Source organism: Strongylocentrotus purpuratus, unplaced genomic scaffold, assembly GCF_000002235.5.
Source record: "Strongylocentrotus purpuratus isolate Spur 01 unplaced genomic scaffold, Spur_5.0 spur5_scaffold_14, whole genome shotgun sequence".
NCBI lineage: Eukaryota > Metazoa > Echinodermata > Echinoidea > Camarodonta > Strongylocentrotidae > Strongylocentrotus > Strongylocentrotus purpuratus.
In genome coordinates this window covers 35,331,296-35,358,929 of record NW_022145599.1, presented here as the reverse complement: position 1 = coordinate 35,358,929, position 27,634 = coordinate 35,331,296, and the positions used below count along the sequence as shown (strand labels likewise).

At 38.3% G+C, this 27,634-nt stretch overlaps 1 pseudogene; it reads left to right on the top strand.

Annotated features, from left to right (window-relative positions):
* The first annotated feature begins 905 nt into the window (after window positions 1–905).
* LOC115923867 lies at window positions 906–20,279 on the top strand (annotated as a pseudogene).
* The last annotated feature ends 7,355 nt before the right edge of the window (window positions 20,280–27,634 follow it).

Below are 27,634 nucleotides of genomic sequence, written 5' to 3'. Positions count from 1 at the left end.
TTGAATTTATAATGAAAACAGGCAAACATAAGAGAAAAAATTAACACTCATGTCGTAACCTTTGAATACATTTGAACTCTAAAACATCGTAAAAGCTGAAAACATCATTTCTTTACCAAACATTACGGAAAGAAACCTCTTTAGGTATTTCTTTTGTTTCTCGGTAAAAAATATGTCCTAGTTGAGCTAAAGGAAGCCTCAATTATCAGACAAAAATAACATAACTGTTGGATGTACATGTACCATTCTCAAACATAGTAAATGTTCATCCTGTCTAGGCAGTTCCCAATTACGCGGTTAGGTATGTACCAATTTTACAAACTACTTCAAACAAACAATGCATTTAACAAAGAATATCTGTACACAAAATGAAACACTCAAACAATTAGTCCAAGAAAAAGAATACTCAAATAATGTTTACAAAATAATTGTTGGTAATTGCTAACAATTATACTAAATAACACAAACAAACAATACATTTTTAATTAGTAACTGCTTAGATGCTTTTGAGAAAAAAAAAGAATATTTACATTTACACATAATTCGTTTTCAAGGATTGTTGGTAATGGCTTAATTAATGCTGTACAAAATGGAACAATAAAAATTATCTTTGAATATGTTACTAACAACTGATAATTAGAACAAATTACAAATGGATGGAAAGATTTTCTCTTGAAAAACACGAATAATTTGCTGAGAAATCATACAGATATCATGGAAAGGCGTAAAATGCAATTTTTCAAGACCCTTCTTAGACCCCCAAGCGCCCCCGAACGTAAGCCAAACACACGAGCGTAGCGAGCTCTGAATAGTGACGTCACACCCTGGACAAACAGCTCGGTACCGGCCGCATACCGGAGTCGCGCGTGTATTAGTCTGCAATGACAATGACAATGACAATGACAATGACAACAATACCAGGAAGACCAGGAATACCAGACCAGACCAGGCCAGACCAGGACTGGTTTTCCTGGTCTGGTATTCCAGACCAGGAATACCAGGAATTCAGCTAGACTGCTGTGTCCAGGGTGTGACGTCACAATAGTGACGTCATACGAAGGACTGCTGAAGGCAGTAAATCTGGATCTCAAAACTAACATTTTTGAAAGTTGATTTCTGCGGGCCCCAAACATATTTTGAAGAGAAAATTTGTTGTATTTGATCAATAAGGCTTCCCCTTTGCAATGATATGAATTTTGCATCAATTCAATACACTTTTGCTTCCTGGTGTGACTCCTTTAAGTTTAATGTCTTTTTTCTTCTTCAGTCTATTGGTTGTCTTACGATGTATCTTGATCTTGTTAGTGTGACCGCGTGGTATTGTTGATTAAAATCATTGCATTTAAGCAAAGTTGTAACTGCTTACTTCACCAAATGAGCATCGATACATAGTAATTGCAGTTTTACACATATTAATATTAAGGTTATTGGTCACCTACAAGGATTCATGGAATGTTGAGTATATGACAATATACAATATATGCACTTCGGAATTCAGAATCTTTCCAACACCACTATTAACTTGTGCCTCCGGCCTTGGTGCAACCAAACATCAGTTTTAAAATTCAGACTTTGTCGGTTCATTTATTCTTTTTAGAGAATTCCTGAGCTAAGAATATTTGCAAGAGGATTAATATATGCTTATATTTTTATTGGGTATAAGTTCATAAAATACATTTACACTTTGATCCCGACTAGACGTGAATCGACATGTATATTTGAAGGACTTCCTTTTTGATTTTTTTGATCTGAGCAATAATACAATCACAAGAATAACGAAACTGGCTATTATGAGAATAGAACCAAGGCCATAGACCACATATTTCCATGGCACTGAACCATTGTGCAAATTGATCTTGATAGTTGTTGCTGTTGTGGATACTGATTTTGAGGGAGTGAAATCAGTCTCACTGGTTTCTATTATATCGTGCGGTGATGTGGTAGGACCACATGGATCTACGACTGCGCTCAGGTTTTTGTCATTGGCTAGGTCCCATTGAAAGTCATTACAATCACACCTATCTTTAATGTGCTCCCATGTAGAAGTACAACAAAACACTGGATATTTTTTATTTACATGCATGCTTTGCTTCAAATATTTGTAGGTTTCAATAGGGGATGTAATTGGAGGCATCTTCTCTCCGTTTTGATAGCAATCAATTTTACCTGATAGACTCCCAACTGGAGCCTCGCAATCCAGTGCTATCCAATTCCCAACCGTGCTCTCTTCATCCATTGTGCATGATGCTTTACCAGGCAGAAATTCAACATCCAATCCAATACTTGTAAATGAACTTTCAAAATATATACCATTCTCGCTATAGGCAATGAAAAGGTATGTCCCTGCATCAATTCTCATTACAGGGTTAATGATAACATTGAGTGAACAATTATCATGGTTATTCTTGAAAGTGAATCTGTGTGCTTGCACAGGAAGTAAAACGATAGATTCTGTATCTGCCAATGTGTAAAAAGGGACTCTCCTTCCATACTGTAATGAAACTTTTGTACGGTTACATGGATATGGTAAATCGAGTTCTACCTCATCCCCTTCTATAGCAGTTTCGAATGCATATTCAAATTTACACATGTTACACATGGCAAATGCAATGAATATAAATATCACTGGGAAACTCATCTTTACTTATTGCTTCTCAAGACTAGTATAACAACAATTTTTGTACAGATTTGATCAATCAAGACAAAACTGTATCAAAGAAAGATCAAGCACTGAATCTAAGTTTTTGAAGATGGGGTTCTGTATTTGCTGGCAAAGATTCAAACAAAGTTTGTCCAGTTATGTTCAGCAGGATGCTGAAAATCAATCTGGTCTAATTAAAAGTATTGCCACTGTCAATTGACATTCAGACACGCATTGATGCAAACTCCTTTAATTTGCAAGATTACTTCCCTGTTCAGGTCGACGTAACTGTATGTCCAAAGTAGTAAATCCACTTCTGCTTACGGTGCCTTCATCAGTACATGGTATATGCATATTTATGAGCTGACTCTCGCTGTATGCCGATCCACGTCTTCACAGTGACGTCCAGTTCACTTCTAAATGTAGATGTTCAGTTTGATTTTTGAGCTGCAAGTCTGTAGGAATGTTATTATGAAGCATGTGTTCAACATCTTACATGAAATACCAAGCATTTCAAAAAGAAAATCCATCTTTGAAATTTTCTGAAATACACAATTATATCTTATGCTTAAAACTAATGAAATATATGTCTAAAAGAATAAATCATCTATTGAATGATATTTGTATTAGATTTGTGAACACCATTGCCTTCAACTTTTTAAGCAGAATTCCGGCTGATTCAGTCTCTTTTAATAACGATATGTTGATGGATGTCCTGTCAACAAGTTTGGTTGCTCCTCACAACTGTATGTCAGTATAACGCAACGTGTGGAGCTTACACCTTAACCCTAAATGGGCTGGGAGGGGGTGAGGGGTCAGAGGGGTGTCGCCTAGATGACGTCATGGTTGAGTGATTACACTGAAGAGGAGGAGGTTTTCTATTCCTGAATTAGTGGTGGAAGATTGATGGTGATTTGATGGTACATTTTTCAGAAAATCTGACCACAAAAAACTTACAGAAGTAATGAATAAAGAAGAAGGATTCTGACGAAATCAAGAGGTGATGTGCAGGAAAACCTAAAAATATCAAATTTTGAGAATTTTGAGCAGATGGTCACCTGGGCTTTATGAAAAATTCCATCTCCTCCCATTTTATTGGAGTAAACCAAATAAACTAACTGCAAGGGATTAAGTTGGGGGCCTAAAGAAATTTAAGAACATATTCATATTCATATTCATATTTATTTCATTTCCAACAGAAAGGTAAAGAAAGATATTACATTTAATTTCATACATAATTTATTTTTTCAAGAAACTATACAAATAAACTTTGCACATAATAAAATTATTACAAGAATTTCTTAATTTCTAAGGAAATGGGGGGGGGGATCCACTAAAAAGCAGTGCTTGTAGTTTGTGGATCCCCCAGAAAAAAAAATGTAAATGTTTCGAATTTTGCCTACGAAAACTTAGAAAACACAAGACAATATTTCAAAAACAACATACAGTTTACAAACACGAAACGAAACATATGGGTAAACAAATAGCAAGTAAATGGGAAAACTTTTTGTAAATATTCAAAACTTGCTATTTTTTAGTCAAATTTGACCTTGCCCTTGACCTATACATGCAAAACCCTGAGTTCTGGCGATCTCAAAAGTGTTACCAAATGAATTGGCATCCTCAAGTTAGTTGGAAATGACACCTTAAACGTTTTTTCTGGACTATTAGGTTCAAAAGTTATAAGCGTGTTTGTACAATAAGACCATCTGGACTGGCGGCCATTTTGGATTAGACCTCTTAGGATCATCAGAGGTCAAATCAAACTGTGAAATAAACTAACTGCAAGGGATTAAGGTGGGGGAATGTGCAGGGGAACTATTCCTAAAGAAATTTGAGAACATAGGGGAGAACAAATGACAAATAAATGGGAAAACTTTATGTAACCATTCAAAACTTGCTATTTTTTTGTCAATTTCGACCTTGACCTTGACCTACATGCAAAACCCTGAGTTCTGGCGATCCCAAAAGTGTTACCAAATGAATTGCCACCCCCAGGTTAGTTGGAAATGACACCGTACGTGTTTTTCTGGACTATTTGGTTCAAAAGTTAAGCATATTAATTTTGTACAATTAGACCATGCGGACTGGCGGCCATTTTGGATTTGACCTCTCAGGGTCATCAGAGGTCAAATCTGACTTCCCTCTACATCTGAAAATAAATTTTATGGTCTAAACTAACTATGCTAGAAGTTTTATGCTTTTCTCAAAAAGTCCACAATTTTCATTATATGGGAGCTTAATTATCCGCTGTACTACAAGGTTTCATAGGAAAATATACAAACTATGAGTTATTATTGCCAGTACACATTTAGTCTCTTTTTATGAATTTTATAAAGTCAACTGTTTTTTTTTTTTAACTGCCCATTATCAGAATAGAAATCTCTCTGTTTTTAGATAAAGTACTCTGATATTTTATATAGACTACATTATGAAGAAATTATATTTAGAAGTTACACTTTTGTACGCAATATTTTGGCAATATGATTATTCTGTGCAAAAATCTAAAGAAATTAAAATCATATCTGCATGTAGGTACATACATGTATATGTAAATCATTTTGAATCCATTTTGCACTCATAAAAGTAAATAACTGTTAAAAAAAATAAATATTACAACAATTCACCTGTTTACTTCAAAATGTTGTCACACTATAATCAGAACAATCAATTCTCTCCTCCAAATTGTAGTACAGATCCATGTGCAGACCAACGATATTTGATAACTCAATGTACCCTCGGAGAGGGCCTAAAGCCGTCGGTCCTCTGGTTGGTAACTAACAAGCCTTTATACTTTCTTAGCAGTCAGGTAAAATAACCAACCACCACTAATTGTAACCTACATATATTGAGACATCATGCTGATATAAAATGTTTGTTTTTTAATAGATGGTCACAACTACATGAAAAGGGGTTTAACCAATAGAGGTAGCGTATGCTGTATAATTGGAAGATATACATTAAATCCATAAATTATTGTGTGAGTTCCCCCTCTCCTAAATCGACTATCCATTTCATTAACAAGTAAATAAAAACCCGGGCATTTTATCGTCATCTAGGGTGTAAAGTAAATATTTGATGACTCAACAGATGACACCAGGAACATGAATTTGGACCCTTAGCTCTACTAAAAAGACAACTTTTGTGTTCAAGTAATATAGTATCGCAATGGCAGTTAAACTATAAAAAAAAATATAGAGTTTGATAAAAACCAGACAACAAATAAAAAGGGTTGCGATTTCGAAATCAATAATCTCTAAGTGACACTTGGCAAACCATTTACAAATTTTCCCCCCTTTTTTGGAGAGTGACTTCCTCCTTTACTCAATGTTGTATTCGTTAAAACATGTTTTATCATGCATTCATTAATATAGAATAAGTGTTTTATTTTGAAAACAGGGAAAAAATGGGGTAGTATATGGAATATTTTGTATAAAAAATACTGCTCATATGAAGGTGCCGTCATGCAGGAAAACAGTATCTCACTGTTTCTGTGGGACAATATATGTATATAAGGAACATATTTATTAGGAACTGATTAATACTATAGCAGGCTAATGATGTTCCTAAAGCTATGGTCACAAATCAGAACAGCGACCGACCGATCAGTAGCCTGCTCGGTCGCTGCTGGAATTAGGCATCGCCCAGCGATTAGGTCGGTGCCCGGGCGGCGACCGCCCAGGCACCGAGCGTATTTTGGGCGGTGAGTGAAAACTGAGCAGGCGCCGCCCAAATTTTAACTCTGCGCTAAAACTTCAGCGGCGGCCGAGCGATGCCCTAAAAACGAGCGGTGCCTGGGCGGCCGCCGCTCGGTAGCCGGGCAGCCGCCGGGCAGAATTGGTTAAAAACTCGCCGCTCGGCGGCCGAGCAGGCTACTTTTGGGGTTTGTGACCATAGCATAAGTTATTAAACTCATGATTCATTTGACAATTTGTATAAATAGCAATTTTCATAACTTCATAATTAATCAGGGGAAAGTTTTTTTACTGCTTGCCTGATTTTGTCCAGAAATCTTTTTAAATTTTTTATTCCACTTCACATTTTTTCTGTTTTTATTTAAAAAAAATATGATGAGGTCAGAGTTCTATATCATATCATTACTCATTACATGTCAACTGTAGATATATTGTACATGCATGTGACCAGGCGCGTACGCAGAAGGGGGTGGGGTCGGGGGTTAACCCCCTTCATTTGTTTGTATGTCTGTATTTTGGAGCAACCCCCCCCCCCCTTTTTAATTTATTTTTTTTGTTGTTGATATTTTCTTTATACCAATGGCTGACCTAAAAAAATTGACCCTACCCCCCCCCCCCCCCCCCCCCAACGGAGCAAAATGTCAAATTTGCAAATTTCGAGACCAAAAAAAAAAAAAAAAAAATGTCCTCTTACCCCAAAAATAATCCATAATATGAAACTGTATCTTGTAATCTGGCATGAACCTTTTACCTTTTTGTCGGCCACTGAGCAAACTGCACCAGCTGCACCAGGATATTGCTAACTCTTACTCAACCAACAACCCATCTGATGTGAGCAGTGTCCTAGAAAAAACATTCTGACCAACTCAATAGAGTAAGTAGCATTCCTCTATTAAATAAAAGGCTCATTAAGATATAATGTAGCAAGAGAAACAAAAAATACCTTTCAAAAAGTACCTTAAAATTTATCAGAGGTGGGCTAGAATTGTTGTTGTTGTTATATAGACTTCGAGAAGGCGTTCGATTCTATATGGCAGGAAGGACTTTGGAAAGCTATGGGATTCTTTGGCTACTCAAATAAGCACATCTGTCTCCTAAAAGCACTATACAAAATCTCATCTAGTGCAGTCAGGGTAAATAGAGAACTGACAGACTGGTTTCAAACAAGTGTGGGTATACGCCCGGGCTGTGTATTATCACCACAGCTATTCAACATCATCCTAGAAATGGTTATGTTACATGCCACATATGACACCCCTATTGGAACAAACATCCAAGGCCATCTGATCAACAACCTCCGTTTCGCCGACGACATAGTTCTTCTTGCATGCAACGAGATAGATCTCCAGTCCATTGTAGATCGTGTACACCAGTGGAGCTCAAACTTTGGCCTCAAAATCAATATTGCCAAGACAGAGGTCCAGGTCATCAGCAAACAGCAGCAATATATTTAACATCAGCATAGGTGGAACCAAACTACGAGGTGGAAAAGTTTGTTTACCTAGGAGGTACCATCACTCAATCAGGAAAATGTACAGAGGACATAAAGAATGGGATTGGAAAAGCCCTGGGTGCTGTTCAAAGTCTTCACAGCATATTGACAGCCAAAGACATTAGAGACGTCACAAAACTTGAACTATATAAGGTACTCATCCTATCCATCGTTATGTATGGATCAGAAACATGGACACTGAAAAATGAAGATGAGAACAGGGTCTTTACCTTCGAAATGATCTGCCTCCGAAAAACCTTGGGTGTAACCAGACTAGATCAAATAAGAAACACAACAATTCGGAAGACTCTAGGACTGGATGAAACCATTTCAATTTCAATTTCAATTTATTATTTCATAAAAAATCACGTGCAATATATATACATTGAGAATTGTGTGATGGATCATTTACACCCGATAAAGCCGATGGCTTGAGACGGAAGTGGGTGGACCCATAACATAAATGGCAAATGTGAAAAATACAAAACATTAAAATTCACAATAAAACAAAATGCAAGACGTATACAGGACATTACAAACTAAAACACAATAATAATACAGAACGATATAATTTATATGGTAATTGTATGTATCATAGGAGGTCATATATATGTGGTGAGAAGACGCAACTTAAATTTTGACTTGAAAGAACTAAGAGTGGTTACATGTTTGATTGAGTTTTCAATATTATTCCATAATTTCCCCCCTTTTTGTTGAATAAAATTTACTTTTGGTAACTTTAAACGTGCATATGGCGAGAAAATTTTATTTTTTGTCTTGTGTTAACATTATGTTTCTTGTCAACTGTAACAAAGTAATTATCAAACACGGGTGGTAACAACAAATTCGAATAACGGTACATAAAGAATTTGTTTTAATTGTTATATTATCAGAGAAATATATTCAGTTTCTTTAACAACGGCGGGGTATGGGCAAGATAATGGGAGTTTGAGCATAGACGAATGGCTTTCTTTTGTAAAGTATGTAGCCTGTTTAAATGACACGGGCTGGCCCCTCCCCATACAAGACTACAATAATCGAAATAAGGCAGGACAATGGCATTGTATGAAGTGAAAAGGGTTTTGAGCGGTAGAAAATAACTTAGCTTTATACTCAACATACCTATAGACATGCTAATCTTTCCACGAATGGAGTTGATGTGATTAACCCAAGTTCGCTTATCATCTATCTGTACTCCTAGGAAATTGATACTGCTTGCTCTTTGTATTTGAAGGTTATCTAGTTTTATCGAAAAATCAAATTTAAGTTGTTGGCGCTTATTGGAACAAAAAAAAACATATATTTAGTTTTGTCAGTATTGAGAAATAATTTGTTAGCTTTGAACCAGCAAGAGATCTTGTTTAATTCGACATTTGCATAAATTTGAAGAGTATTTGTATCAGCATGTGAAATAAATATGTTGGTATCGTCTGCATATAAAACAAAATCTAATAATTCAGATGTATTAATTATATCATTCATATATATCAGAAATAACAAAGGACCAATTATACTCCCTTGTGGAATTCCACATACCACAGGCATTGTCTCAGAACTTAAACCTTTAAAGCCAACAAATTGTTTTCTATCGCTGAAATAATTAACAAATCAGTCATGTGGTATACCAAGTACGCCATAATTTTTCAATTTTTGTAATATTATGTTATGATTTAAGGTATCGAATGCATTACTTAAATCAATATATATCCCTAAAGTATATTCTTTTTTATCTAAACATGAGGTCCATTCTGGACAAGATAGCCAAAAAACGACTGCGATTCGTTGGCCACGTCAACAGGATGAGACCATCACGATACCCAAAGATACTCCTAACTTCTAATATTCATGGTGATAGACCCCGGGGCATACCAGCCAAGAAATGGCTTGATTGTGTAAAGGCTGATTGTGCTACTAGATGTCTGGGATCCCTCACAGAAGCTACCAGAATGTCACAAGCTTGTGGTCATATGAAGCAGAAGCCATCACACATCTCCCAGATGGTGCAGAAGGTTTAGGTCAAGGTCAAGGGGCTAGAATTGTTGGGTTCACATAAGTAGGTATATCAGGTCATATGGCTTTAATATGATCAAACATTTCATATCTGAGTCAATAGTAAAGTAAACACAGTATAATCTTCTTGAGTAAACGATGCATAATGAAGCCCTTTTCAATATCAAAGTACAAGTACTGTTATGTTGACTGATTTGCCTAATGTCATCTTTATGAAACCAGAAGGGGTTAACCCATATACTTTTACATAGTAACAACAACCTTGTATTTCTTATCAGTGTTTGACATTTATACAATATAAATCTTGTTATTTTCTTTCCCCTGAAAGGACCAGAACATGGGCCTAGCCAAACAAGTGGTGTCATCACTTTATCGAAAGAATTACCAGCGACTTACAAAAGTAAGCAATGGCTTTGTTTGTTTTTGTTTAAATCTTGTTTTCCTTCTCATTCATCTGCTAGCATCTTGAAATGGAAAGTAAAGTTATTGAAAGCTTTTGAATAGCCTATGTTTATACCGTAAGAACAATTATGTTCCTCTTCATCATTTTGTAAATGAAAATCTGAATAAAGGCAAGAAAGCTTTTTTAGGTTTATATGTGCTAACTCCCGTGCTAAATGGCAAGGCAGGGACAAATGAAGAAAAATAAATAAAAGAGAAAAACCAGAGAAAGAAAGGCAAAGGCAAAGAGAAAGAGAAAAGAAAATGATACAAGCCGCCCCCACCTCCATTTCCACACTCAAACACACACACACACTCTCTCACTCTATCTCTCTCTCTCTCTCTCTCACTTTCTCTCTTTCTTTCCCCTCATTGAATGGCCTTGTACATCCAAATGGTCAGATGGTAATCCAATCCCTCCCTATTACACCTTCTTTGTTACAATATTAAAGCAGATTTACAGCGCAATCAGGCACTATGAATCATGTATAGTGTATCAACAGGTCTGTGGTGAAAACGCACTCCTTTTAACCTGAATTCTTTCAGTGTACTTTCAAGATTCAATATCAATAATTTTGTAATCATGAAAACTTGCCCTCTTTAATTTTGAGATTACACTTGAAAGAAAAGAATCATAATTTGAGCAATTGTCTTCACAAAACCTTCCACATACATGTACACATATGATAGATGTTTGTGAACTTTGTAGCCATACGAAGGTTTAAGGAACGCAATGCAGTTGAGTTAAATTGCCACACAAGAGGGCGACATACTAGTGAAGTAGATGTGAGGATTAAGTTTTACAGTAGAGGATGTTCATTGTCAGTATTGATGTTTCTCTTCAGACCTTCCTCACGTTATCTCTGAGTGACATCGCAAGGAGAGTTCATCTACATGCTCCACAAGAGGCTGAGCAGTATGTCAGAAATATGGTAAGAAAGCGAAATTTATGTGGGATAAATATTAAAACGGTACAGAGTGATGAAATGAAAATGAGGCCTATAAGTGTACTCTCGCCCCTCTAAAAGAATTTAATCAGTAAACCACTCGGAAAAAAATATTTGATTTGCAGGACTATACAACTATATTCATGTTCAATTAGCTTGTACACACTTGTTTATGTACTACCCACTCTTTTTTTCTCTCTTTACTTTGTATAATTATCTGCGGCCATTGGAGCCCAGCCTTTGAAAGGCCAGTGGCCTCTGCTGGCTCCTTCATATTCTTCTTATTGTTTTTATATTTTCTTATATGTATAATGTATTGTTGAATGTATTTTTTATAAGAATTGGAAAAAAATGAGTTAATTAATTCAATTCCAATCAATAAAACTCTTTAAATTTTTTCATTTATGTTTTCTTCTCATTTTTTTTTTGATCACTGAGATGTTCTGAGTGATTACCGGTATGAAACAATGGGTAGTATGTATTGTTCTGCACTTGGAATTGGTTTAGGGAAAAAGATTTACATGTACCTGTCTGAAGGCTTTTAAACAAAAGATGATTATTTGATGAAACGGATGTGAAATAACCAAAGCTAAAATTTTTATTTTAGTTTGAACAAATTTTTATCACTGTATTTCAGATTGAAGATGGTGAGATCCACGCAACTATCAGCAAACAGAATGGAATGGTCCATTTCCATGACAACCCAGAAAAATATGACAACCCTGCAGTACTCAGACACGTCGAGCAACAGGTTAGTCAATTTTTCTCCACCTATCTGAAAGGAACATTCATAGCTGTAGCAATTTTGCATGTAGTGGAGCAATTACTTCATAATATATTTCTTTGAATTTAGAACAAATCCTGTCATTTGTCACATTGAATTTGTGGGTGTATAAGTCAGTATTTTGATGAGTATACAGATGTGTTCTTATTCTCACAGATGTAAAGAGGTTAGGATAGTTGTTTTCAGTTGAATTAATGCTCATGTGTAAGCACTTTGGCAAGACATTGATCTAAATTTGCCACTCTCCACCCAGGTGTTAAATGGGTACCTGGTAGGATGCGAAAGTTAATGTGGTTGGGTTAAGGGGCGCTTGTAAAATGAAGACTGGCTGGAATGCCTTATGCTCCCCAGGGAGTGGAGAATGTGCATATATTGTGTTGCGGGTAAGCCTGAATCTGATGACCTGGGTAATAATATGTGCTGCGTTTAGAAACAAATTATTAGAATTTAGTATAAAAAAAAGGAGCTCTGAACCAGCGCAGCTGAATATATTTTGTATAAAAGCTGCGCTATATATATTTATTATTATTATATTATATTATTATTATTTAGATTTCATCTTCCAACCACACATTTCATATGTCAGATTTGTATCACTATGTTTGCTTTTTGTGCATCACTGATTTTCCACACATGCAATTTTGCACTTGTGTAAAACAATATGCATCAGTTGATGGAAGGATCGCTTTGTGCAACACAATTTATGGGTCAATATCGCTATTCATAAGGACCGCTATTCATAAGGTTCGCTATTCATAAGGTCCACTGTTCATAAGGACCGCTATTCATACGGTCCGCTTTTCATAATTGGAGAAAAGGGTCATTATTCATAAGGGTCGTTGTTCATAAGGACCGCTATTCATAATCAAAGAAGAGGGTCGGTATTCATAATATTAGAAGAGGGTCGCTATTCATAATACGAAATCGGGGTCGTTATTCATAAGGGTCCCTATTCATAATACTACAAAAGGGTCGGTATTCATAACACAGAAAGAGGGTCGCTATTCATAATGCAAAATGAGGGTCGCTATTCATAATACGAAATGAGGGTCGCTATTCATAATAGGAGAAGAGGGTCGCTATTCATAATACGAAATGAGGGTCGCTATTCATAATAGGAGAAGAGGGTCGCTATTCATAATACGAAATGAGGTTCGCTATTCATAATAGGAGAAGAGGGTCGCTATTCATAAAACGAAATGAGGTTCGCTATTCATAATAGGAGTAAAGCGTTGCTATTCATAATACGAAATGAGGGTCGCTATTCATAATAGGAGAAGAGGGTCGCTATTCATAATAGGAGAAGAGGGTCGCTATTCATAATAGGAGAAGAGGGTCGCTATTCATAATAGGAGAAGACGGTCGCTATTCATAATACGAAATGAGGTTCGCTATTCATATAGGAGAAGAGGGTCGCTATTCATAATGCAAAACGAGGGTCGCTATTCATAAGGGTTATTATTCATAAGGGTCATTATTCATAATCGATGAAGAGGGTCGCTATTCATAATAGGAGAAGAGGGTCGCTATTCATAATAGGATTAGAGGGTCGCTATTCATAATAGAAAAAAAGGGTCGCTATTCATAATAGGAGGAGAGGGTCGCTATTCATAATAGTAGGAGAGGGTCGCTATTCATAATAAGAGTAGAGGGTCGCTATTCATAATAGGAGAAGAGCTATTCATAATAGGAGTAGAGGGTTGCTATTCATAATACGAAATGAGGGTCGCTATTCATAATAGGGTCACTATTCATAATAGGAGTAGAGGGTCGCTATTCATAATACGGGATGAGGGTTTTTATTCATAAAATGAAATAGGCCTAAGCAATATCCAAAATGCTCATAACAAATGGAAATATTGGACGGAGGACACCCCCAAGGCGATACATGGCCCTAAATATTTGTCTTGTTTTTAAGTAGGTTTGAAATTTGTTATCCAATGTTGTAAACATAATTTGAATCATGGAACATCCTCAAGCTCATCTCCCCTCCCCCCTCCCCCTCCCCCCCCCCCCCCCACACCCGCCGCCTTCACCTTTATGATGACGACTCGGACATTCAGGTAGCGGACCTTAATATTTATTTTCGGGGGGGGGGGGGCTGAGGTGGTTTCCTTATAATATAGATGGTCTTGTCACCAAAGTAAATTTTCTTAAGTTTGACTATCAGTTGAGGGGAGGGGGGGGGGGTTCGCACAAGGGGGACAAATTACGATAGGATTATGTGTGTGTTATGTTTTCCTTTTTTGTCACCACTGGAGCGGGGGAAATATTTTAGCTAGATTAGGGGGGTGTATTTTTTATATAATTATCAAAGCTTAAAAGAAAATATAGGCCTACTTTTAAAAAAAGACATAATGAAGGGGACGCCACCGTTTGCATAATGCTTTACGATCGCCAAATCGTATCTTATTTGACTTTAAATCTTGAAAATCTTACTTCCTTACTTATGAGGAGAAAAACAAAATCGTGCAATATTATATATTTACGAAAAACTTGAATATTGTATATAATCTAACTCTCTACAACCAGGGGCGTCGCAAAGGGGGATGTGGGGTGCGACAACCCCATCTGTCAAGATATTGTCGGTAAAATTACGCTGCTGTCGGGAAAAATGAGAAAAGGGGGAAAGAAAAGGAAAAGAAAGGAAAGAAAGGAAAGAGAAGAGAAGAAAGAAAGAGAAAAAAGACAAAGACGAAGGAGAGGAAAGAAAGGAAAAGAAGAAAAAAGAAAGAAAAGGAGCAAAAGAAAAAGGGGATTAAAGAGAAAGAGAGAGAGGGTATGTTTGGTGGAGTCGCCACGTCGAGGGAGCAAGAAAGATACGCATAGATAATTTTGTTGCTGTGTCGGGTCCGCTGTGTCGGTATTCTTGCTCGATCTTCGTATACTATATTTATGTAGAAGTTTGAAGTCGGTGAGATGTATTATGTCTGTTATTTTTTTTCCCCTACGAAGTGTGACTTTTTATCGGATAAAGAAACATTTTTGAGAATTCAGACAATGATTAAGAGTCGCCCGAATCGTCCGAATCGTCTTCTTTGTCTTTGCGACCCTCTTCTCGTATTATGAATAGCGACCCTCATTTTGCATTATGAATAGCGAACCTCATTTCGTATTATAAATAGCGACCCTCTTCTCCTATCATGAATAGCGACCCTCTTCTCCTATAATGAATAGCGAACCTCATTCAATATTATGAATAGTGACCCTATTATGAATAGCGACCCTCATTTCGTATTATGAATAGCGACCCTCATTTCGTATTATGAATAGCGAACCTCTCCTCTTCATAGTAATGAATAGCTCTTCTCCTATTATGAATAGCGACCCTCTTCTCCTATTATGAATAGCGAACCTCATTCAATATTATGAATAGTGACCCTATTATGAATAGCGACCCTCATTTCGTATTATGAATAGCAACCCTCTACTCCTATTATGAATAGCTCTTCTCCTATTATGAATAGCGACCCTCTTCTCCTATTATGAATAGCGACCCTCTTCTCCTATTATGAATAGCGAACCTCATTTCGTATTATGAATAGCGACCCTCCTTTCCTATTATGAATAGCGACCCTCTTCTCCTATTATGAATAGCGTACCTCATTTCGTATTATGAATAGCGACCCTCTTCTCCTATTATGAATAGCGAACCTCATTTCGTATTATGAATAGCGACCCTCTTCTCCTGTTATGAATAGCTCTTCTCCTATTATGAATAGCGACCCTCTTCTCCTATTATGAATAGCGAACCTCATTTCGTATTATGAATAGCGACCCTCTTCTCCTATTATGAATAGCGACCCTCTTCTCCTATTATGAATAGCGGCCCTCATTTCGTATTATGAATAGCGAACCTCATTTCGTATTATGAATAGCGACCCTCTTCTCCTATTATGAATAGCGACCCTCTTCTCTTATTATGAATAGCGAACCTCATTTCGTATTATGAATAGCGATCCTCTTCTCCTATTATGAATAGCGACCCTCTTCTCCTATTATGAATAGTGAACCTCATTTCGTATTATGAATAGCGATCCTCTTCTCCTATTATGAATAGCGACCCTCCTTTCGTTTTATGAATAGCGACCCTCTTCTCCTATTATGAATAGCGACCCTCATTTCGTATTATGAATAGCGACTCTTTTATCCTATTATGAATAGCGACCCTCATTTCGTATTATGAATAGCGACCCTCATTTCGTATTATGAATAGCGACCCTCTTCTCCTATTATGAATAGCGACCCTCTTCTCCCATTATGAATAGCGACCCTCTTCTCCTATTATGAATAGCGACCCTGTTCCCGTGTTATGAATAGCGACCCTTATAAGTAATGAACCTTATTTCGTATTATGAATAACGACCCTCTCGTCGTATTATGAATAGCGACCCTGATTTCATATTATGAATAGCGGTCCTTATGATTAATGACCCTTAATATAAATTATGAATAGCGACCCTCATCTCGCGTTATGAATAGCGGTCCTTATGATTAACGAACCTTATTTCTTTATGAATAGTGACCCTCTTTTGCCATTATGAATAGCGGACCAGGAAGTACGGGAATTTGCATGTTATGAATAACGGTCCTTATGAATAGCGGACCTTATGAATAGCGGTCCTTATGAATAGCGAATAGACCCCCAATTTATGGCTTTGCAAAATACCATTTCGGGTGTTGATTACCTTCACAGCAACTCTTTAAGCATTTGTATAGATGGGTCTTGTACCGGAAACAGTTAAATGATGTTGAAGCCTTTGGTATATCCCATGATGAACACAAGGTGCCTGGAACAGGAAGATTATTTGTGTGGTATTAAAAATATAAAGAATGCCTTTTCATTTTTCTTTTTCAAGGATTTTAAGGAATACTAATAATAATTAGTCTCCACATAGAGTGTTGATCTAAGTACATTTTGTATATACCGTAATCTAAAATTGAACTTCACTTGTGAAGAATCACAAAGCATAATTGCGAGACATGTAAATTTATGTGTCTAGACAGCTCTAAAAATCATAAATTAAAAAAAAAAATCAGTAAACGAAAAACAGTATACTTTCCTTTTGAATACTGTCACAACATAAATTCATATTATATCCGGGCCCTATTTCATCTGTAATTGTTGGGGAGGGGGGGGGGGGGGGGAGGTCTGAAACCTAGGCAATGAGTTAAAGTGGTTTTCCAAGTCAATGGTAATGCATTCTAACTTTGTTTGTTTTGATTTCAAATTACCAATTTTTCATCCAGATGCAGCATTGTATCAGTCTAGATGAGAAGCTCAAGAGCGTGGATCAAGAGATAGCTGTTAATCCACAGCATGTTCAAAAGGTGAGATAGGAAAGAGCTATTTACTTTGATGACGTCCAAGGACTTAGGTATTCTTGTGTCGCATAAGTTACCAAGTATCCTGGAAATCTATGCATGATTCACATCATTAGTATCAGTATCCTTGAGGTTTTTACTCTGATCCAGATGATGCAAGAAAGAGAGATACCAAAACATGTGCTGTGGTCAGTAATATAAGAAACTAAATTCCTTGACCTTGTTTGAGTCTTTATTATTCCACTTTTAGTTCCACTACCAAAGACAAAATATATGGTACTTGCAGGGAAATACATGTACAACAGAATCTTTTAAAAATGAATGAAAGGATAAACTACAGAGAGAGATGATATTGCCACTGGCCATAGGCAGTCACTCAATCACTCGGAATCCCAGTTGGGACATCCCAGTAGATTAAAAGGCCATGAGACTGACAGCTCACAAGATGTTGGTCTGGCTGGTGGTTGGTCTCATAGACTGTTAGTCTTGTAAAACCTTTGATAACTTTCAGAATTAGGCACTATCATCTTGGTTTCCTGTTTTATCAGGTGTGCCCCAGGGGAGTGTGTTGGGCCCCACCCTATTTAATTTATTCATTGATGACATTTTAACCCAAACCATATCGCCATGTGTACTTTTTGCAGATGATACATTAGTCTATAGACCCATCTCAAATGTTCAAGATATGCACATTCTCCAAAATGACCTGGACAAACTCAATGAATGGTGTAGAATTAATAAAATGCGCATTAACGAAAAAAAGACGAAAGTAATGCGTATCACGTGTTCCAGACAGCCCGGTATCCCAAATTATACTCTTAACAATACCCTACTTCAATCAGTAACAGAGTTTAGATATCTCGGCATAATGCTGAACAATAAACTAACATGGCATAACCACGTAGAATATATCACCCGCAAAGCAAATCGTATGTTGGGCTTTGTTTTATCAGTCACCAGGTCACTGGCTCCTCACACCATCTTTTCTATTTTTAAGTCTCTTGTTATACCCATACTTGAATATGGACAACCAGTTTGGCATTTACACACAAAATTACTTTCGAATAAAATTGAAACGATACAACGTCGAGCTACTAGAGTTGCCCTTAGGCAAAGACGCCAACAAATGTCTTACGAGAATAGGCTCCAACTTCTGAATTGGCAATCCCTTGAATCCCGCCGAAAATATTGCTTGATCTCTTATGTTGTTAAGTCTTTGTTCCGTGTTATTGAATGCGGCACTGTCGGGCGTGCCATATTGGTGAATGCTCGTCGAACTGATGAGGTGAGGTTCGTTCATCTCCGGGCGCGGACTCAACGGATGCACGGCTCTGCAATTAACGCATTTCCTCGTTACTGGGACGAACTCCCTGAGTCCTTGCGCACGGGGGTGGTCGAGACTTCCTTGTCGACCTGGCTTGCTGCGCTTGGGTGTCACCTCCGCCAGTGTGGGATTTAAATGATTGAAAGGGTAAGAGGGGAGAGGAGGCTGGAGCATAATATGCGGTTGAGTGGTTTTATATTAAACTGAATACTAAATTCTACTGCTTCCGCCTCTTCTTGCTTCTTTTCCTCCTTAATATTTCCCCCGCTTATTATATTGTTAACACGCACGTGTTTATAATTGCAAAATAATGATGTTCTTTCGTTATGGAACTGTTCTTCCGGTATCATGGGTATAGGTCAGTATTATAGATATTTGTAACATGTATCTTTAATGGGTTATATATATTTCATTGGAATTTTATCTTTTGGTATAGGTCAGTGTAATGAATATTTGTAACCTTGAATGGGATATATATATATATTGGGATTGTGTGGTCATGTCGAATCCTGTTATGGTACAGGCCTAAATATATACTGTAATTTTGATTTCAAGAAAATGTATCACTGATAAATATGTACTTCTCTCCTCTCTGTTTGCTTTACTTTTCCCTCTCTCTTTGCTCTCTCTCTCTCTCTCTCTCTCTCTCCCCCTTTGTCTCTTTTAGTTTCCTTTCATTTTCTATAGTATCTTCTATTCCTTGCTGTCAGGGGAGATACGGTTATAATATGCTATTTAATATGCTATTTTATATTTTAATATGTTGCCCTATACAGCAACATCTCCTACACTTATTCAATGTGTCAAATGTTAATTAGCCTATACATTTGTTTGTAATTGATTAATACTATATAATGTATCTGAAATAATGATACCGCATCTTGCATTTAATTACATCACTTATAATTGTTTAATAGGCCCTAATTACTTTTCAACTTTGAAGGTAACCCAAGGCTAAACTTCTTATTTCTGTTTTATGTAAATCATCCATTGGAATTGGGACAGGAGGCTTTATGCCACAGTAATTTAGTTAACTTTTTCTGTCCCTGGCGTTCCAATGGTTGATAATTATGTCTTATTTTGTATTGTGTACACTGATATGTAATGTTTTTCTTTGCCGAATAAATAATAATAATAATAATAGGCAGATGAGCCGGTCTGATGGGCTGTATCATAGTGGGATATAGCCAAATCTTGAAAGGGTATGAGTAGTCATTAGGTGGGGGGGGGGGGGGTTATTATACGGGTATACCTTTTTGGAGGGGATGGAGATTGGGGATATTGGATGAAACATTGAACGATAGAGCTCCTGGGGGCTAATTTGTCAGGTCATTTTTACTCTACTTGTATATCTTGTAATTTGTCACATACAGGCATTTCCACAAATCAGGGAAACCACCAAATGTTTCATAAACACTACATTTTAGAGGTTGACCAGAAGGCTTAGCCTCCACACTGATGAGAGTGTCAATATTTTTCATTCCTCAAAATTACTATGCTATAATTATCTCATTCATCAAAATTTTAATTAATGTCTGATGTCTTTGTCTCTTCCGCCCTCTACAGAGCATGGGAGTACGAGAAGACGACGAAGTGGGCGGAGTCTTTGGAGGGAAATAGGACACACTGTATGAGTAGGAGACCAGCCTGTAGGTCCCGTGACTACTCTCTGGGAACAAAGATTTGAAAGTGTTTTTGTGTTCCCTGATGAATACCGAACAATTTTGACTTGGGCTGCCCCCTTAAAAATCCCGGGCATTTTTGTGAGGGGTCAACAAAGGTCACACAGGAATAAAAATTTAAATAGTTACAATCGTGTCAATATGCATATCAAATTACTCGTCTGGTCATGAGGATTCCAAAAATGTATAGTTTGCTATACCTCCGACCTTAAATGAGGGCGCTATGGTCAAAAACGTTGAAAGGTCAACACACTTTTTGACTGGTGGTCAAATTCACCAACACAGTGAACCTTATTAAATCACATATCAAATTACTCGTCTGGTCATAAGGATTTCAAAAATGTATAGTTTTTTTTTATACCTCCGACCTTAAATGAGGGCGCTATGGTCGAAAAGGTCAATGCACTTTAGAAATTCACCAACACAGGTAACATCGTCCGATTCTAATGATTTTAGTGTCTAATAATATGTTTTCTGACATAACAAATTTAACTAAGCAACTTTTAAAATCAAAAGTAGTTTCACCGAAACGGCAGCCATTTTGAATGTACATGGTTAAGGTATGCCAATTCATACTACTACCACCATTTACATATTTTGCTTGTTTTATATGGTGATCTAGACTTTGACGCCGTTACGCAAATGCAGTGACCTAATGAGTAAGATTTCGAGGGATCTGACCCAGTAAGCATTCTTAATCATCAGGAACAACACAATGACAAAACTCGGGAACGCTTCTCTCAGTGGTTGTATTACAACATATAGCGCAACTTCAATTGTCTGCACCTCGGGGAAAACCCCCAACAGTATAGACTCAGGTGTCCATGATTACAACATAACACAAACATATGACACAGATAAGAGAAATATATTTCCATTCATTACATTTTTATGGGATCATAAATCATGGCCAACTTTATAATGGAAACAATATAACGCGAAATTAGTCGCCTCATACTGTTCGTAAGCGGAACGAACTGTTCATTTACTTATTACAATAATAAAAGATCTACATGTACAATTGTGATAATGTTTTAATAAGAGCATGTCTCTCGGATGAACTTTCTTTTTATTTCTATGTCCCGCGCTTTCTCTCTCTCCCTCTCTCTCTCTCCCATTCCCTCTCCCTCCTGCACTCCCTCTCTCTCTCCATCTCTTTATATTACTCTCTATTTTCTATTTTCAATTTGTAGAAAAGAATAGTCAATAATTAACCTATTGCACAAAAACCCGTTCAAGGTCATTGGGAAATACGAATGGATTTAACGTGCGGAGACACAAAGGTGATTCCGCCATTGTCCTGGCGGGTGTTCATGTTCATGCAGATCTATACCAGCATAACGATCTTGACCTCGTTTTATGCTCCTTACACGGCAAATTCCCATGATAAGCTCGCTTCACAGTTCGTATTGTTACGGCCCTCCATCCTAGAACGGGTCCTGGATGCTGGAGGGCTGGCCTGTCCCTTGCCTCGATCACCGTCCTCTGACGAAGAATTTGCCATCCTGACTAATGCGAGCGGTTTCTATTTGGCTTGTAGTTTAGAGGCCCGGACGTGGCTCCGTTTTCCCCAAAGTATATGAGTGTGGAGATGAGAGGTGTTTTCGATAGCTGGACGTGTATTCTCTATGCAGGCGCGGATCCAGGATTTCTTTGGGGGGGGGGCCAATTTTGAAATTATGCGAGCCAAATATTGGTACGTAACGATGACCAACAGTGACGTAATGCGGGGGGGGGGGTCGGTGCAGAGAGGGGCGAGTTTTCCCCCACCCTCCTCCACGAAACGCGGAAGCTTTGACGTTTCATTAAATTACTAGAGAAAGAAGACGATTCGTTGTACCGTTCTCGACTCAAAATCTTCGTCTGAATTTAGTTTTTCCGCTCCCGCGCGAAGCGCGAAAATTTTTACGATTTATTAAATTATTAGAGAAAGAAGACGATTCGTTGTAGAGTTCTCGACACTTAATCCTTGTCGTAATTCAGCCCCCCCCCGTCCTGCGCGAAACGCGGAAGCTTTTACGTTTTATTAAATTATTAGCGAAAGAAGACGATTCATTGTAGAGTTCTCGACTCTTAATTCTTGTCTAAATTCAGCCCCCCTCCCCCTCCTGTGCGAAGCGCGGAAGCTTTGACGCTTCATTAAACTATTAAAGAAAGAAGACGATTCGTTGTACCGTTCTCGACTCTTAATCCGCGTCTGAATTTAATTTTTCCCCCTCCCGCGCAAAGCGTGGAAAATTTTACGTTTTATTAAATTATTAGAGAAAGAAGACGATTCGTTGTAGAGTTCTCGACTCTTAATCCTCGTCTGAATTCAGGTTCCCCCCTCACGAGCGAAGCGCGGAAGCTTTTACGTTTCATTAAATCATTAGAGAAAGAAGACGACTCGTTGTACCGTTCTCGACTCTTAATCCTCGTCTAAATTCAGTCCCCCCTCCCCCTCCTGCGCGAAGCGCGGAAGCCTTGAAGTTTCATTAAAACTATTAAAGAAATAATACGATTCGTTGTAGAGTTCTCGACTCTTAATCCTCATCTGAATTCAGGTCCCCCCCCCCCAAGCTTTTAAGTTTTATAAGATTATGAGAGAAAGAAGACGATTCGTTGTAGAGTTCTCGACTCTTAATCCTCGTCTGAATTCAGGTTCCCCCTCCCCCTCCTCCCGCGCAAAGCGCGGAAGCTTTTAAGTTTCATAAGATTATGAGAGAAAGAAGACGATTCGTTGTACCGTTCTCGACTCAAAATCTTCATCTGAATTTAGTTTTTCCCCTCCCACGCAAAGCGCGGAAGCTTTGACGTTTCATTAAACTATTAAAGAAAGAATACGATTAGTTGTAGAGTTCTCGACTCTTAATCCTCGTCAGAATTCAGGTTCCCCCCCCCTCCCGCGCGAAGCGCCGAAGCTTTTCATTTAATCATTAGAGAAAGAAGACGATTCGTTGAACCGTTCTCGACTCTTAATCCTCGTCTGAATTCAGGTCCCCCCCCCCCCTCCCGCGCGAAGCACGGAAGCTTTTAAGTTTCATAAGATTATGAGAGAAAGAAGACGATTGGCTGTACAGTTCTCGAATCTTAATCCTCGTCTGAATTCAGGTTCCCCCCTCCCGCGCAAAAGCTTTGACGTTTCATAAGATTATGAGAGAAAGAAGACGATTCACTGTACCGTTCTCGATTCTTAATCCTTGTCTGAATTCAGTCCCCCCCCCCCCTCCCCCTCCTGCGCGAAGCGCAGAAGCCTTGAAGTTTCATTAAAATGACTACTGACATGTAGGAATCTCAAGAATCATATTTCGTGCCTGGCTGTAAATTTAGGAATTTGTCATTTTCCAACAAATACATATACAAACGTATAACTTACTAAAAAGTGAGGACAAATCTCGGAAATTATGTCATTTCAGCGTTATTTGTAATCCACCGTTGTGGAATTATAAATAAACCACGTTTGAATTTGATTTCCCCAAAGCCCCCCCCCCCCCATTAGTACGCCAGCATCTCCTCTTTTCCTTTTTTCTTTCCCTTTCCTTCCTTCTCTCTTATTTTTTTGATTGGAGGGGGGGGGGGGGGGGTCAACAGCCTGGGAGGAAAGGCCCTTTCGGTCCCCCCGATCTCCTTCTTCCCCCTTTTCTTTTATTCTTCTTCTTCTTCTTCTTTCTTTCTCTTTCTCTCCTCTTTCCCTTTCCCTTCTTTTCCTTTCTTCTCTCTCTTTTTTTTTTGGTTTTTTTTGCGGGGGGGGGGGGCCAAGGCCCGCTCGCCCCCCCCCCCCCTGGAAATGTTTCATAATGTCATGTTTGCTCTGCCGATTCACATTGTTTACCATCATTTACAATCTTTATTCTGCTATGGCGACTATCATAATAGACTTTGAATTTGTTTAAACACATAAATGCAGTGGCGAAATGAGCAAGATCTTGAGGGAACTGAACCAGTATGCATCGACCATAAAAGTAACAGGAACAATAATACCCAACCTGTTCAATAAAACCAAGGCTTTTAACCAATTTTCGGCGCCAACATTATGGTACTCAACAATACGTATGATTACGAGATACTTTGCGAGCGATTCATTCTTCCTACCTTGTAAATATGGCATGGCCTTTTTGTTCTTTCTTCGGTGGTGACAATAAATCATGGACCCTGGTGTTCAAATACAGTTCTCAAGTTATTATCAAAGCAGATACGCCGCATAACGAACATGAACAAAACACCCTTTACAAGGCAAATCCATGCTGATTCATATTCATGCTATGTTTACTTCCTCAAATGTATGCTTCAAATGCTTCCATTAAATCTAAGTTACTATCAGATTTTACTCCCCCTTTAACGGATTTCTATATTCATATGCGATAAGTGTACACTTCAATAATTGTCGTTAATTAATATTGATCAGAAATTATTCCTGTTTGTATAAAGATGTATCAAAAAGGAAATGTAAATGTATGCTTAAAAGGTAACAAGGCGATGTGACATATGGCGCCTGGATTCGAAAAAAGAACAATGGCAACTTTTCAGGCCGATGAAGTCCCCATCTAACTGTTCAATGGCGCACCTGTAAAACCTGTAGACGCCACAAAATTCTAACAAATTGCTCTGGATAGTCCGAGAGATGCTCTTTCTTCTTCCACGTAGAAACACGGGCGTCAATGGATGCATTTTGTTCTAATACGATTTAAATCAGGCGCGGATCCAGGAGGACCGAGGGGCCAATGCCCCCCCCCCCCCCCGCCGAGAGAGAGGGAGAGACAGACAGACACACAGACATAGAAAGAGACAGAGAGAGAGAAGGGAAAGGGAAAGAGGAGAGAAAGGAAAGACAAATGAAAAGGAAGAAAAGAAGAAGATCTGGGGGGCGAAAGGGCCTATAAAAACTCAACCGATCTTGGAAATTTTTTGGGAGCACGTGCCCCCCCCCCCCCCCCGTGCCTACGGGCCTACCTCCGAGGCTGTTTCAGCAACGTGTGGATCAGGGGAGGAGGCCTTTGCCTCTCCAGCAAACTTAAAAGGGAGAGAAGGAAGGGAAGGGAAAGGGAAAGAGGAGATCAAGGAAAAGAAGAAAAAAAGAGGAAGAAGAAATGTAATGGAGATCAGCTGCGATTTTTTTCCTGTCAACAAGTTGTGGATCGGGGTGCCGAATGGCCCTTGCCTCCCCCTCCCCCCTTAGCAAAAAAAGAGAGAGAGAGAGAGAGAGAGAAGGAGAGAAAGAGAGGGAGGGAGGGAGAGGGAAAGAAAATAAAGATGAAGAAGAAAAGAAAAGGGGAAAGTTATGCTTTCGCGCCCCTCTACCCCCCCCCCCCCCTCTCAAAAAAAATCCAACATGGTTCATTTCTAATTTGATACCATTGATTTACAAATGTTGTGAAATGACATAGTTTCCCGGGATTTTTACTTAATTTTTAGTAAATTATACTCCCTCCCCCCCCCCCCGACACACACTTTTTTGAAAAAGTATAACACAGAGAAATAGAAAGAAAGAGAGAAAGAAAGAAAAAGAAAAAAAAGTGACCTGCCAGTGTCACAAAATAATGAGGTATCAAAATATGCTCATCTGACCTTGATGCAATGCTTTAAACCCCTGACCTTCCTGGTGCTCTGCCTCCCCGGACCCCACCAGGGGCCCTAAGGCGTGCCCCTGAATGCTTATCTGACCGTTTTAAAATGCCCGAAGTCCCTGAGTTTTCTGGGGCTCAGCCCCCTGGACCCCACGCCAATTAGTGACCTGCCAGTGTAATTAATAAGGTATCAACATATGCTCATCTGACCAAAATGAATGCCCATATCCCCCTGAATCTTTGTTTTCCGATATCACTTTAAGCGCAATTTTAAATTTATTCACCCACCCGAAAAGTCAAGAAAGTAATTGCCCACAATGTCATTGGCAGACTAAAATATAATAACAAGTCTTGCAGCTAGAACCTCAATCTCGAAAAGATTCGCTGATTGTTTGCTTTGTTGTGTTTGGAACTGCAAACATAACAAATTTCCCGAATAAACTATACACACCCACGACCCACCTATACATTCTCCTTTTTGCTCTTCCGTAATTTAAGCCCTTTTAGGTTTTAGTCTAGCTAAATGCATACATTTAATTCGATATTTACGTATTACGGTTTTCACTGGTTTCCTGAATTCCATTATGAAACATATCCAGGCTCGTACACAGGGGGGGGGGGGGTTGAACCCCCCCCCCCCTTTGGTATTGTTATGTGTGTAAACCCCCCTAAACCCCCCCCTTTGTTTTGTTTTTTTTTAAATCTTTTTTTGTCAAAAAATGTCAAATTTCCAAATTTCAAAAGTCGTTGCGATTTTTTTTGGACTCCCCCCCCCAAAAAAAAGTGTCCGCTTCCCCCCCCCCCCCCAACTGAGCGACTTTTCGGCCGGCGCGATAATAAAGCTGAGTCGTTGCGAAATTTTGGGCCCGATTTTAACCCCCCCCCCCCCCCCCCCCCTTGAAAAAATCCTGCGTACGTGCCTGAACATATCTATATATCTGAAATCTTGATGGTGGACCTGAATATCTGGTAAAGTGTCAATAAGCAGAAGCCAAAATACTGTTCCCATATTTAACTTCAGTAATATGTGTATCAGTTATATGTTTGCCTGAGTTTTCTCTTATATTATTGTAGCGAGGAATGTTTTTATCCAAGCGGAACGAAGTAATACCCAAATTTGGACATGCTACACTTCTGAAAAATTCCCATTGTAATTTTATTGTAACGAATCTATAGTCGACAAACATGTTTCAAAGCCCCCACGTACATTCCTCAGGTTACTATCAGTGATCATAACACGATTTTCTTTTTAGTTTGTAACCTACTAGCGTGAACATCATAACAAATGATTTCAATCAAGGTACGTTTCCTTTCAGAAACTTCTTTTCAAACGTGTTTTTCTTTCTTCTTTTACCCTTTACTTATAACAAGCCCAGTCGTTTGAAATATCTTATTCACCTACGACACTATGTGATAACAAGAGTGTGCCAGTCCATATATCAGGGTTTGATAATGGGGATTGGACCAGGATTTGTGTGGTTTTCAGGCAAAGTCACTATTCCCTCTCTCTCTCTATCGCTCTCTCTCTCTCTCTATCCCTCTCTCCCTCTCTCTCTCTCCCTCCCTCCGTTTCACGAGTAAATCCATATCGTTTACATAATATAAACGAAGAGGAATAACCAAAACCAAAACACTTAAAACGCAAGTAGTTTCGTAAGGCAATTAATGTTGATCAATTTGGAGAATAAAATTCGTTAAGCTGCTAGCAAGGTTACTTGTAGAATCGTCAAATTTCGGTTGATGATTTTGC